This window comes from Mus caroli, chromosome 3 (assembly GCF_900094665.2).
Source record: "Mus caroli chromosome 3, CAROLI_EIJ_v1.1, whole genome shotgun sequence".
Taxonomy (NCBI): domain Eukaryota; kingdom Metazoa; phylum Chordata; class Mammalia; order Rodentia; family Muridae; genus Mus; species Mus caroli.
The window spans coordinates 19,442,320-19,457,416 of NC_034572.1; the positions used below are offsets into that span (position 1 = coordinate 19,442,320).

At 33.4% G+C, this 15,097-nt stretch overlaps 1 protein-coding gene across 2 annotated transcripts in view; it reads right to left on the reverse strand.

Moving 5' to 3' along the window:
- Positions 1-15,097, reverse strand: part of Naaladl2 (N-acetylated alpha-linked acidic dipeptidase like 2) — a 1,234,236-nt gene that overhangs the window by 221,030 nt on the left and 998,109 nt on the right. The window lies entirely within an intron of this gene.

Below are 15,097 nucleotides of genomic sequence, written 5' to 3' on the forward strand. Positions count from 1 at the left end.
CTGACTCTGGTGTGAGAGTTCAGAATGTACTCTGGGGTGAGAAGTTCTGGTGGTCAGTAATTTTCCTCTTTCAATATCTCTCCAACTCTGGACCACCAACCAGGCAGCATACAGCAGCTGATATAGGCCCCTAACACATATACCGCAGAGGACTCCTGGGTCTGGATTCAGTCAGAGAAGATGCACCTATCCCTCAAGAGACTAAAGGAATCAGGGAATTTAGAGGTCTGGTTGGGTGGGGATGGGGGGATGGGGATGGGGGGAGACAGGGGTGTGGCAAGGAGGTATGGGATATGGAAAAATCAGAGAGTGGACTGGAGTGTGAATAAAATCTGGAGTGGAAATAAATAAAGTAATAAAAAACAAAAAGGAAATAAAATAATAATAATATCATGCAACATTATTAAGTTTTTTTGAATGAGAAAACATAAGGAAAACATTTAGAATGGTGACTGTTAAATATTTATGTTCTTCACTATGCTATTTATGAGTCTGCCACCCAAATATTTAGAATGACTTTAACTATATTCATACTTATGCTCTTTATCTGAATGCATTAAACTTTTCTCAAACCTTCATGTGATAAAAAAAATACAACATGAGAATAGCGGCTTTTCATTACACAAAAATATTGGAAATACCATGGAGGAACTTTATATTACTTAAAACCAAAAACTGTAAAATAATAAATAATAGTAATTTACCAATAGATCAGTAATCAATAGCCTCTACGGTTCCGTGACTAACATATCATATATCCTCCTGTATTTATCCCAATATAAATGTGATCTGGCTGCAATATCTATCTCCTTACTGGCTTGACTAAGTATGTGGGTAAATTATTGCCTCCTCTCTCCTTCCTGTGAAAGGTTCCAAACTCTTTATTCTTGGTCAAAGAAGACAAACTTCCCTGATAGAGGAGGACTTGCCTTTTTCACGGGTGGATGAGCAGTTATACTCTCCTACGAAATAGGCCCTAAGAAAATATTGAATGAGCTACAGATGAGTACACATGCATGTTTAAATAAAAATAAAACACAGGCAATGGTTTTTTAAAGTACATTCCTTAGAAGAAAAGTGAAATATAAGCATAGAAAAACCAGTATATTAAGAAGGTGATATGTTGTTATTTATTTAAAGATATATTATCTTAAGTGTAAGTATCTGTGTGCATGTGTGTGAACCATGGACCTGCCACTACTAAAAACATTTTATTTGTATTTATAGTAGTGAAGACATACATTCTGTGAGAATATGCATGATTTTTGTCCATGTATGAATATATAAATCTTATGTAAAAATAATAAATGAGTAAATGTAACCGTCTGAAGTCAGAGAAGAGAGTTTTTAAGAAATATTTTTACAACAATAATTAAAGGAAAAGAGGCATGACTTTGAAAAGAACAAGAGGATATATGAGGGCTTGGGGAAGGAAAGAATGAGAATATCGTGTAATTATATTATAATCTCAAAAAATACAAATATGAAACGGATCTACTTTTTGAGCTTAATTTGGAAGATGTGTAATCACAGGAAGGGATAATATTGCCAGCAACAGAGAAGGAGGCACAATGGTAGCCCATGAATATCTTGCTTTGAAGCTGGATCCTCTTGCTTTGATGTTAATTGACTAAATATTTACATTGGACAATGAAAAGGACATGAGCAATAGAGGTGACACAGTTTCTAAATGAAATATGGAATTTGGACCTTACTTCAACATAATTAAGAGATACTATAAAACTTTAAGGCATGGAGAAGACAGGAAGGCCAAATAGTGTTTCAATGGCTCTTCAACTATAGCAGTTAATGATTGTAGGTACTATGCGTGATTATAGCACTGTACTGAAATATGGATATAAACTCACGCTAAAATAAAAAAAAAATCTCTACCAGGAAAGGGGACAGCATTGGAAATGTAAATAAAGAAAATATCTAATTAAAAAAAAACCTCTTAGCTGTATATATTTACCACATTTATAGCCTAGGTCTGGTGTACAATCTGAATATAAAATAGATGTTATTTTTGTATTACTTATAGATATATGCTTGAAAATATGCTTGCACAACAAAGCTGTTTCCACCATGAACAAACCATACTTGATTTTGAAATTGATAAATTACCAATACAGCTCAGTCATGCAATCACTAGCAGAATGTGTAGATAAAATCTGTTTAAAACCAAAGTCATCACACATGAATTTTTCAGAAAACAAAGCTTTTTTCTATTTTAGCCAGACTGCAGTAACAAAATTTTGTTTACACAGTTGTAATTTTTTATGTTCAAAGCATATAACTAGCTGAACAATAATTACAGCAGCCTTTATTCATATAGTTATCTCTCCTCTATAATGGCATTCTATCAGTCTGTGTACTGTTCACAACACAATTCACATTTCTTAATTTATCAAAAATGCTGTTGAAAATTCTACTTATATCATGTATAACTTTATATTTTTCATCTTTAATTAAGTGAAATATTTTATGTTTAAGCCATTCACTAGTAAATGAATGGATATTGGTAAAATTATCGCAAATATGATTTTATTAACAAATTTAATATATATTATGTTATATTAATATATATCTATATTTAGGTAGATAGATAGATAGATAGATAGATAGATAGATAGATAGATAGATAGATATTAAGGTACTATATTGACAATATTTCAGGGCTGAAAAAATATTAGAAATATGGAAGGCAGTTTCCTTATAAGTCAAAATATTGGCAAATGCCAAAGAACTAATTTACCCACAACAGGATCTTAGTTATTGAACAGCTAGTGAAAGATTTTAAGCTTTGTTTGGAAAGAAGTGATGGCTCTGGTCACAACACTATTTTTGCATATATTTGATAGTCTTCCCCAAAAGCCACTCAAAATTGTAGCTGTTTGCAGGACAAAAGTTACTAATACCTTTTAGTGGAATGAGAGGGGATAAGGAAATGAAGAATTTTGCATATCAACTTCTATTCAGCTGTCTTTACAGAATTGAGATTTTTGCCTAGCATATAGTTTACATACTTTAATTGAGCAAAGAAATGCTGAGGATAATACAAATATGAGATCTGAGAATACTTTAACTACATCCTTCAATTAAATGTAGCAAGTAAATGCTTGCAAATATATATATATATTCAAAGTGCAAAAAATGAAAGAATGACTAGGAACAGAGTTCATACATTTTTTAATAGCAATCTGTATGCCTATAAGTCTTCCATTAGCCTTCTAGTTTTATATTTTCACTTTATCCAGGATACTCACTCCCTATTGTTCACCATTTGGTCATTTACCCTGAAGGTATCAGTTGAATTATCACAATTGTTCTTAGAGTTCTATCCTCTTCCAAGCTGATAGGCTTTCCTTAGAAAAAAGTTCTTTATCTTGAAGTGCGGTTTTATTCTAGCTGTCCAAAGAGAAACTATGCTCACACAGAAATATGACATAGTGCAATCACCAGTACTACAACAAAAGTTGCGGGGCCCAAATCAGTAGAGGTATCTTAATGGCTGTGTGCATGATAGGGGTGGCAGATGACCAATGGCTCCTATCAGCATGCATTTCATTTTGTAAATATTTTAGAAATAAAAATAGTCAATGCTGCATACACAGTCAAAGATAAACATGCAGCAAATGACTATTATGGACTATCTTTATGAGGATGCCACACTGAGACCATGTTATATTTTGCATAGCACAGATTTTCAATAAATGTGATGGGATTATGAAGACCAAAATGGTTTCCTTGAACTTAAGCCATCTAAAACCTGTAACATTGGGGATTCTTCCCATTTTTAAAGGATTCTTTACTGAACATAAAAACTCTACATAATTGTTATGAGACAGATATAATGGGTTGTCTCATTTTGAGTTCAAGTTAGATGCCAAAGGCTGTGGACAAAAAAGGAGAAAGAAACACTGGAAAAATATGATAAAAAGAAATGCAGAAGGAATATACTCCTTATGGCTGCAACTCACTCTGCCCTCACTCTGGAGTGGAGTTTGCAATAAAGCCTTCAGTTTGACACTTTTTATTCATGAATTGCTTGTAAGAATTATTTTTTGAATTTTTATTATTGTAAACATAGATTTATAAATAGCAACTAATATATCTTCTTTAACAGATTATAGGAAAGAAAATTATTTAAGAAACATGGGTTCTCCCCCATTCACCTTGGCATGCTCATTGGTGTTGTCCTGGTTCAGCTCATGTTTGAGTATTCATGTGGTCCAGACATAATGCTGTAGTTCTCACATTACTAAGAAACACAACCTCACAACAAACTCTGATCCTCTAGCCCTAAAACTACTTCTACCTGCTCTTCTGCAATGTTTCCTGAGCCTTATATGTGGGACTATTATATATTTAGTTCCTATCCCACAAGCTTAAATTAAAGAATACATCTTCTATTAAATGAATAAGATACACAGCTTTAAGACTTACTCTAAAAGGGAACACATTCTGGCAGTTGAGCAGAGTAAAGGAATGCATTTGAATGCAAGCTTTCTTTCTCACTTCTTCCCTGACCTTAACAACATCCTTCACACACTGAGCTTCAGTTTCAATTGATGGATCATAATTCTTAATATCTGAGATTTGAGAGTTGGTATTCTTTTGTTTTATTTGTCCATGAATCACTAAACCTGATTCTAACCTCTCATTATAAAAGTGACTGAACTCAGGCCTTATCTCTAACATATAAGTTAGAAACTTAAGACTGGTGACAAAAGTCACCTTTTAACAAAACTCTGTTGCAATAGGAATAAACTTTTCCCTAATGCTGATGTGTAATTAAGGGGGAACCATTGTCATTAGATTTTTAAAATCCAGTTTTTTACCAGTTGACCTGTATGGTAATTTTTATATGATTTTACATTATTTCACACAGTATGTTCTTGACCTTGGAAATACACATTTGATAGATGCTAGGATAGGAAATATCAGGCCCCTCTAACACCACTTCTCCCTCTATATTCTATAACATTTGTCAGAGTAATAGAGGTTAATATTACCAGTTGTGACTTATAAAGATTCTAACAATACAAATACGACAACAATTTCATATAACTAGAAAAATGTCTTGATACATACAGAAAAATGAAATTATTAATGAGAAAAATTATAGAAACCTGACATAGAATAGGGAAAAATATGTTATATATTAAATGTAGAATACAGAAGTGAAATAAGAAAAATATGAGAAAATTAAGAAATATATTAATGGATATGAGATTTATGTCATTTTTTTCTACTATTTTTTCTGACAAGGTTTATAAAATATATTTACAAGTAACACACTCAAGTCAAAAAATATATTCAAAGTTTACTGAAACCATCATCTGAAAAACTTGGGCTTAAAACCAGAATTCTACTATTCTTTAAAAGAATAGTAAATTTCATAATATATCTGTCCCTTCTGATAATTTTTTTTTAAATATGTGAGCTAAGTTCATTTTGTGGTCTCTCCTTTTCTTAACATTTGGTAAAGCTTAGAAGACATTTCAAAGACAACAAAGTATTGCATTTCATACTTGTGCCTCTCTTTTAATCTCCTATCATTTTTGAAGTTTTACTAGACACAAACAGAATGGCTCTTCAATTTGTACTATCTGAAAAGCATGCTATTAAAATTAACAGAAAAAAAAAACTCATGTAAAATTAAGAGTTCTTATACACATGTCATAAAGTGAATATCTACCTGAGAAACACACAGCTGTCTAAAACCTCAGAAAATTATAAAACCGTTTATCAATTTTAAAGGTGATAGAAATTAAGGTATATCTAGACAAATTTGAAAGATAAGAGAGCATATATAATTCTGTTAACGTGAGATATCATAGTTACTATAGTAAACAACTGGAAAAGCTCGCTCTGACCCTGGACATTTACTGAAGGCATAGTTCACGGATAAATGTATTATACAACTACCAAGTTTCATATCTTATTTTTAGTTTCAATGTTTAGTGGTTTTAGAAAGAGTAGAATTAATGAGTTAAGGAGTATAAGCTGTTTGTCTGTGTATCATTTGCTCTGTGGGTGGGTGACTAGTCATTTAATCGACTGACCTCAAATTTTATCTAGAACAATCAATATCTCTGTGGTGATAGCCTTAGACACTTATCCTGCTATATGTATTACAACTCTTTTAAGATTAAAAAAAAGTATCTAAAATACTAGGTCTGACACTTTTCATATCAGGATATTTTTGGGAACTGAGAACTTGCCCTAAATTGCCAGATATCTAGGCTCCTGACACATATGTTGTTTTCAGTCACTCTATCAAAATATAGTAGGGAGTTTATTATTAAGTCCAACATCACAGAGCTAAAAATAACAAAATGGTTGTTCAGGGAAAAGAAAGCACTAGATAAATGCATAAACTTAACAAAGCTTTAAAAATGTGCTTAAAATGTACATATATTCATATTCCATCTTGAAATTTAAGATAGTGCTGCTATTAACATAGCATTTTATTATAATAAGTATAAATATGATCACAAGTAAGCTTTAGTAATAATATTCTAGTATGCCCTAAAGAAAATGTCAGGCATGTAAACCAGTTTTTAGAAAATTAGAAAGTATTCTAGTACATGAGACTAAAGGACTGTCCTTCATGTATCTGTATATATAATTTTGTCTTTCCCAAAAGAAAAAAAAATCATAAAGACAAAATCCACACAGGTTTTTTTTCTGAATCATAATTACGAGTGCAGATGGGAAATTTATATTGGGTAGTAGATGACTGGAGGAGAGATTTGTTTTGGAATGGATGGAAGTGATTTCAAGCTCAAACCCTTTGAAATAAACCAGGATACATTTGTCACAGTCTATCCAGTGGCTTATGGTCTGTTCATTGGCTCATGTTTGGGTAAAGCTAAATTTTTTGTGGGATGAGAAGCGAGTGAAGAACAAAAACCAATAAAGCAGGCTTCAGGCTAATAAATACATTGTAAGCCTGAAAACCCTCACATGTTAAGGGTTTCCAAATCTCTCCGAAAGCCTAACTGATACCGCCACTGGTCATTGTTGTCTTGAAAGATAAAACAGCTACTATCCAGTAAACTTGCATATTATGTGGCATATTTATGTATATATATTATATATATATAATGTATATGATGCAATAAATATAATGATGTGATATCTATGTCTGTGTACATACCCATCTCTAATTTTTAGTCAGTACAAACAGGTTAGAATTTTATATATAATTATTTTTATTTAATTTTTATTTATGGATGTATCTGCTAGTAGAGAATTCCTGGAACTAGAAGAAAAAAAATGGTTGTGAGTCATGTGAGATGCCCAAATCCTTTGCAAAGAGTGCTCAGAGTTACCTAGCGACCTGAAAGACACAGCAGAGCCTTTGTCTCCCTGCATACACTTGCTTCCCTTCGCTGGAACCCTCTCTCCAGGCCTGGACAGAGATCTCCATGGAAAAACCTCTGTTACCCAGGCCCAAATGGAAGATATGAGAGGGTGTGACTGGGAGAAAGAAGGGGAAACTGTGGTCTGGGAGTATTGTATGAGAGAATTAAAAAACTCACAGACAAACACAATACAACAATAAAACCCACTGTGCTTAAACATTGTCTGCATTACCACAGAAACCATTCCTAAGAGAAGTTACACTCTACATGCTAACCAGGAAATTGGAACACTGAAAGAATGCACTTCCATATTCTTGACCTGTTTCTCACAGTGGTGTTCAGAGAGTTCCTTAGCTTCTAATCTTAACCAGGGAAAAGATAAACTACACAGGCACAAAACATATCCAGAGGAGAGCTTTACTGAAACGATACATTTTATTGCTTTCTGCTCCCTAATTCCTGTAGAGCAATTTATTCAAATTGTTTCTACTGTTACAATGGCCAAAATAAGCTACCTCTTCTATCTCTCCCTCTTTCTCGTCTTTCCTAATCTCTCCTCCGTTCTTTCCCTCCTTTTTTGTCTAAATTCTTCTCATAACATTTTGTATGCTCTGTGTACACTGTCAGAACAACACTGAGTCAGCTTGCCAAATCTTTCTCTGATCCAGATACCTTCCATCAGGTTAATATTTTGATCAAACTTTAGGGTTTTGTTTGTTTGTTTGTTTCACTTTAAAGTAATTTTCTAAGAAAACTTATGTAGAGATAACTTGCTTCCTCAGTTTTCAGGTAAGAATTTTCATCTGTTTCATGACATATTAGATGTGTACCTATGTGTTCTCATCTTACAAATTCTTCCAGGACCAGCCTAATATATAAAACCTGTACATATCCTTATGTTTCCTCTTTGGAGAATCTCAGATACTTTAAAGTATTTAACTTGGTGGAGTAGTGTAGTTAACCCCAATTATTGCTACTCAAATCAATTCCAGCAGCAGTGGGGTGTTACTGCTACCCAACCCAATGCTTTATATTCCTGAGTGAGAAACACATGTTTTGTTATTCCTTTAACAGCTCAGTGGCTAGGTTACTTCTAAACCTGCTATTGGCTAACACATGTATTTCTGAGTTATTGCTTACTAAAAATCTATATTCCATCATTGTTGTCCTAGACCCAGTCAGAGGCAGGGGGGACCAGATAAACATAAAACAAGTGACATTAGACCAAATCCACAAGAGAACGGTAAGCTAACTCATTAATATTTATTAAATACTTTAATTGGTGCAATTGTTATGGAGACATATAACTAAATAAAAAGCTTTTCCTTGTGAGAATCAACTTAGAATAGTGATATCCATTAGTTCATTGTCTACCAGCTTTCTTGAGGTATCAGAATATAGTGGACAATCAACATAACATCATAGAGTATGTCAGGCAAGTGACCAAAGAAAGGAATGACTCCCATGTGTGAGAGGCAGAAGGCAAACAAGCACACAGCTGAGTCACAGTGTGGTAGCAGAATACTGGAGGCATGATGAATCAAGTTCAGCTCTATTAATGTACAGTACTGACTTAAGCTAAGAGTGTATAGGAAAAAGTCTGAAATCAAGGGCCTGATTTCACAGTCCTTCTCAATATTATTTATAGTTTGCAAAAGGTGTTTAATTTTTCCAGGAGATAAGTGGATCCATACATAATAAACTGTTTGGCCTAATATCTATTATATAGCTATTATTTCATTAATGTTAATGATTATTATTATTATGGCATTTAATACTTGTGGACTCTTGCTCTACAGATTAAATGTCTATCAGTACTGTGACAGCATGAAATTAGTAACAATTACTATGACACAAGCATTCATATACACATATAATCAGTATGTAAAAAGTCTTTGTAAATATTATTGCATACTATTTGTAATAACCCATATACCTATGAAAGTTCTGGGTCAATAATTTTTATTGATAGTGTTTCTGAAACACTAGAAAGAGGGTTAGACTGCTACCATGTTATCACACTGTCCATTTCCCACCAGTAAGGCTATATCAACAGTATTTCTTGGAGCAGTAAAAGTCCCTCTGGCATTCAAGGTCTTCATGTTGTTGAATAAAAATGTCCCAAATATCAGTTTAAGCTCAAATGCATTATATCTTGTAAAACACAGAGTCACTGACCCTAACAATGTCCGTGTGCTCACTCTAAGAAGCTCTACTAAATAGAGGGGGAATGTTTGAGATCACAACTCATGTGAGGTTAATGTATTCAAGTATAACTGAAGGCAGGGAGAGGCACAAACAGGAATGAACCAAGAAGGATTCAGTCACTTCAGTTTCTGGGGAAGAGCAGAAAATCTACAAAAAAGTCTCTGTCAGGGAAAGAGTTTGGGAAGCCTCTCAATATAGTACCTGCCTACTGCTGTTGATGTTATGCTTAAACATTTAAAGACCTGTGGGGCAGCATGGGAATTTCTGCTTTGTGAGTCATAACATTCATCCTAGATTTGTCATTCAAAGAACTGTCATACAGTTTTTGTCCGGAATATAATAATTGTCCCTAAATGTTGTAGTTTAAACAATTATTGAAAAACAGAAGAAATGATACTTGGAATCAACCTGTTCTTTTTATTAATCATTTGCATTTTCACATAATTTATTCCATGTTATACTTTCAGGGTACAAATGAAAAATTTAAATATCTTAGACATTTCTCTCTCTCTCTCTCTCTCTCTCTCTCTCTCTCTCTGAGACAGGGTTTCTCTGTATAGCCCTAGATGTCCTGGAACTCACTCTGTAGACCAGGCTGGCCTCAAACTCAGATATCTGCCTGCCTCTGCTTCATAAGTGTTGGGATTAAAGGCATGTGCCACCAATGCCTGGCTTGAGATTTCTTTTTTTAAATGATATATTTATGAATAGCTGAGAATTTCATACATTTTGCCCATATTTGCTCCTTTAGAGTCCTCTAAAATTCACATGGTTTACTCTTACCTCCCTACATACCAAATGTTTTCTTCCTGTTCTTCCTCTTTCCCTCCTTTTTCTGTATTCTTTTCCCTGACTTTCTTTATACTAAATACAGAAAATTCCTTCCTTGCCACCCTCACCCCATATGACTGCACTCTTTCCTTCCTTTGTATTTCATGTCCATCAATTAGAAGTAGTTTTTAAAGAACTTAGTAGCAAAGAAAGTAAAATTATCATAGTTTGACAACTATCTATTTTAGCTGTATTTCTATATTCCCATTACTTTTAATTACATTTAATAATGATATATTTACATGGATATAATACAAAGCATATGCATACAAAGATATATACATATATGGAAAAAGTACATGCTTACACATATAGAGAAAGAACAAAGGTAAGATGAGTTATTTAAGGCTCTGGTTCTTCAAAACTATAGGTATATATTTTATATAATAATACTTTATAAGTTATATCATATATAATAATCAATTTATTATGTGTCATGAAATCTACAGAGCTCTGAATTTATATAAACACAATATTCATGTAATCCAGACATGCTGAAGAAGGTGAATTAGCAATATTTAATGGCAATTTTGCTTGCAAACTAGAGGAGAAATTGTCAACATACTGGTATTTAATAAGCAGAGACCAGGCCCACTACCAAACTTTGTCTAAAGTCTGAAAACATCCTCATAACCAAATGCCTATATGCTGAAATTGGAAACCCTTGGCACAATCTTTAACATAATCCCAACAGTCATCTTCAGTACTTTACCCAGTAAATGAGGAGAATATAATTTAAAGAATCCTCATCAAAGGTTTCAAGTTAGGAAATAACAACTTGGAACTCAAATTGAGATTGTTCCTTCTCATTAGTCAGAATGTCTAAGATCAAAATCTCAGGTGACAACAGATACTAATGAGGATGTGGAGAAAGAGGAACACTCTTCCATTGCTGGTGAGATTACAAGCTTGTACCTGGAAATCAGTCTGGTGGCTCCTCACAAAATTGTATTCCTTGAGGACCCAGCTATACCACTGCTAGGCACATACCCAAAAGATACTCCAACATACAACAAGGACACATGTTCCACTATTTTCATAGCAGCCTTATTTATAATAGCCAGAAGCTGGAAAGAACCCATATGCCCCTCAACAGAGGAATGGATACAGAAAACGTGGTACATTTACACAATGGAGTACTTCTTAGCTATTTAAAACAATGAATTCATGAAATTCTTAGACAATTGGATGGAATTATGAAATATCATCCTGAGTGAGGTAACCCAATCACAAAAGAACACACATAATATGCACTCACTGAAAAGTGGATATTAGCCCCAAAGCTTGGAATACCCAAGATAAAATTCAAAGACCACATGAAGCTCAAGAAGAAGAAAGAGCAAAGTGTGGATACTTCTGTCCTTCTTAGAAAGGGGGAAAAAATCACTCATGGGAGCAAATACAAAGTGTAGAGCAGAGACTGACCTTGTCCCCTCAATAGGAGGGGAGACCGTTGGTCCTGTGAAGGCATAATGGATGCTCTAGTGTAGGGGAATTTGAGGGCAGGGAGGCGGGAGTGGATGGCTAAGTAGGGAAACAACCTCATAGAATCAGGGAAAAGAGGGATGAGATAGGGAGTTTCCCAGGGACGGGGCAAGGGACCAGGAAAGGGATAACATTTGAAATGTAAATAAAGAAAATAATCAATAAAAATGTTTGCAATAGATTGTATGGCTTTAATTTTTATCAGACATATTCTTTTAATTTTCAGTTTAGAGAATCAATACATACTATTTAAATCTCAACATTTATCTTTATTTTAGAGCTTCTTTTCTCAATTTAATTCTCAAATAAGAGAGTGAATAGCTGAGTTGTTGATAAGGAAACAAACATAAAATTTAAGTTCCTCATGCCCTTCACTTTCACAGAGATGGAGAACTTGCTTTGAGAAGTGCTAATAAGACCTGAAAGTTTCCTTGAAGGAGTTATGCATATTTCAGAAGAAATAAAAGTCATTATGTATTCTCTCTAAAGAGAATACAATCTCAAACTGTCAAAACCCTAAACTATTCTACATATATTACATATAAATGCCATCTTTTACAAAGCTCTTTCCATTTTTTTCTCTTAAATTAGCTTAGTGGGCAATGGTATTACAGTATCTTGATCCAGCCTATGAAAAATGTGACAGGTAATTTCTCTACTTCTTCCTGTCTGTAGTTAAGTCTGACTAGAGATATGGAAAACAACTTTTATGACTTAGGCGGTAAAAATAAATGTTCTGTAAGCCATCCAAAGTTAGCTTCTGGACAGCTAGCATAAAATATTACATAGTGAATTTATATATACCAATAAATAATTTTTAAATCTAGAGAGATTTCATACTAATGTACACTATAACACTTTCCTAAAACAAATTGATAATGTTTGTAATAGTATCAGTGTCCCTGTCATGTTGCAGGAAGTCAGTTTCCACAGCATTTTTTTTAAATGTTCTGTCTGGACATGCTCAAAATATCATTAAAATCTAAGGAGTGCTTATTTAAAATTGTTCATATTATAAAGAAGATAACAATATCCAAATAATGTTACGGTCACAATATCTGTCTTTATATTGTATAAAGGAATGTCTTCTGTAAAAGGCTAGCGTTACAAATTAGATGAAAATTCTCTCTAAGATAGTATAATTTAACTTCATTTAGTTTATTATCATCATGATTAAATCTAAACTATAATAAGTAAGTGAGCATCTGGAACCATAATAAATGAGACTCTATTTTTTTAAGATCAATGACCACTATGGAATATTGCATGGAAATGTGATTAGACAATCACCCAGACTAATGAATCCAGATTTTTGAAAAAACAAAAAAACCAAAAAAACAAAACAACATGAACAGTATGTCGACTAGATGTGTTTGGATATTTCATCTCAGCCTTCTGACACACTGATAAAGTTATTGCAAAACAAGCAGGAAATTTGACATCAAGTGTTCTGAATCTATATTAAGAGAGTGAATGGAGTAGTCGAGAAATGACAGACATTATATGACACTGATGGGATCCTTTGAACTTCTATGAATGCAACATTAGAGAGATTATCAATTCAGACCCTTCATACTATTAGCAGAGTGATGTGTCGTTATACTGTGAATTGGATCCTAATAAAAGACACTGAAGACTTCACTCCCAAACTCATCCATAGGATTTTATGGGAGGAAACACATGCAGAGGTGATTCAGATGAGGTTTCCAGAAAGCTTTTTCATACAATGATTATTATTTTATAAAAGCAGTAACTTTGAACATCAAGGAAGGTATAAGGAATTCCTTATGAAGATTGGAATTACTCCATAGGAACACCTTGTTGAAGCGAAGGGGGACAGTTCTTACAGAGGACCCAGTTTTGTTTCCTAGCACCCACCTGGTAGATCTCTAACCCCCTGAACTTATATATTTGTTAATATTGTGAAAAAATATTGAGGAATATTAATAACAATGTAAACTACCAGATAGCATCCAATAAAGAATGCAATTTAGAATAGAAAAGGAAATTTGCTGTCAAAAGTCTCTCAACCACAATAATAAACAACTTTTTAAGAAAAAAAATATATTATTATCTATAAATTCTTCTTCAGATTTATAAGCATGTTAGGAAGCATTCTGAGAAATCTTATGCTATGAAAAGGCTTACCAATAGCTTGCTCTCTTAAATTAAAAATTTTTCTTAAGCTCATTATCTCCCTTTTTATAATTACAATAAATGTGATTTTTCATAAAATATATGTTGAATATAAATTGAAAGCAACAACTCAGATATGTTTATTTCATCTGTGAAGAAACAGATACAGGTTAATAACAAAACAAGTGAAACCATAATGTCATAAGAAGAATTGGTTTGGGAATCTATCTCTACATTAACCTATCAACCTACCTAACAAAGTAGAAGTGGCATTCTTCTCCTTAAAAAAAACAATCTCAAAGAATGATGGAGTGCACTGTGGTGTGAGTCTATTTTTCTGTTGCCTTACAGGTTAATCATAGTGTGGAAACAGCAGGCACTGCTTTGAAGGGTGGCAGGCCCACTAGATGGAGGCATTAATCATGGGTCATGTTTCTTAACTGCATACACCCATTCCCTATGTACAAATATATACCTTTGTTCAGCTTTAACAGCAAATAGCTGTAATTTTAGAATTATGCCCTTGAAATCATTAAGTCTGATTTATAAACAATTTAGCACCATTTTTTCCATTGCCCCTTTTCTCTCACGCTCAAGGGAAGGGTATGACCTTGTTGAAGGAGCTCTCTGCACATATTCCTCATAGTAGCTTGGAACTGGAGAGTGGGCTGCTCATAAGGCAGTCTCTGACACCTGTCAGGCTGCCTGTCACACATTTTGTATTTTCCAGTTTCAACACTTCAAATGTTTCAAAGATTTGTGTGGCTTACTTTCAAAATCTGAACATGCTGAGGGATGCATGCCTTAAATATAGATACTTTCTGAATGTCATTATTAAGCTATTTATAGATTAATAATTTGCTATGATTGGTTTCCAAACAAAATCTATGTGATATCACTTATATTTTTGCACTTGAAAGAATATTTAAATATATTATTCAATACTGACATAGTCATTTTAGAATATAGATTTAATATAGAATATCCTTACAAAAATTTCAAGTCAGTAAATTAAAGCTGAATATGCTAATATACAGAAAAGCATGTTTAAAAATAGATCAGCA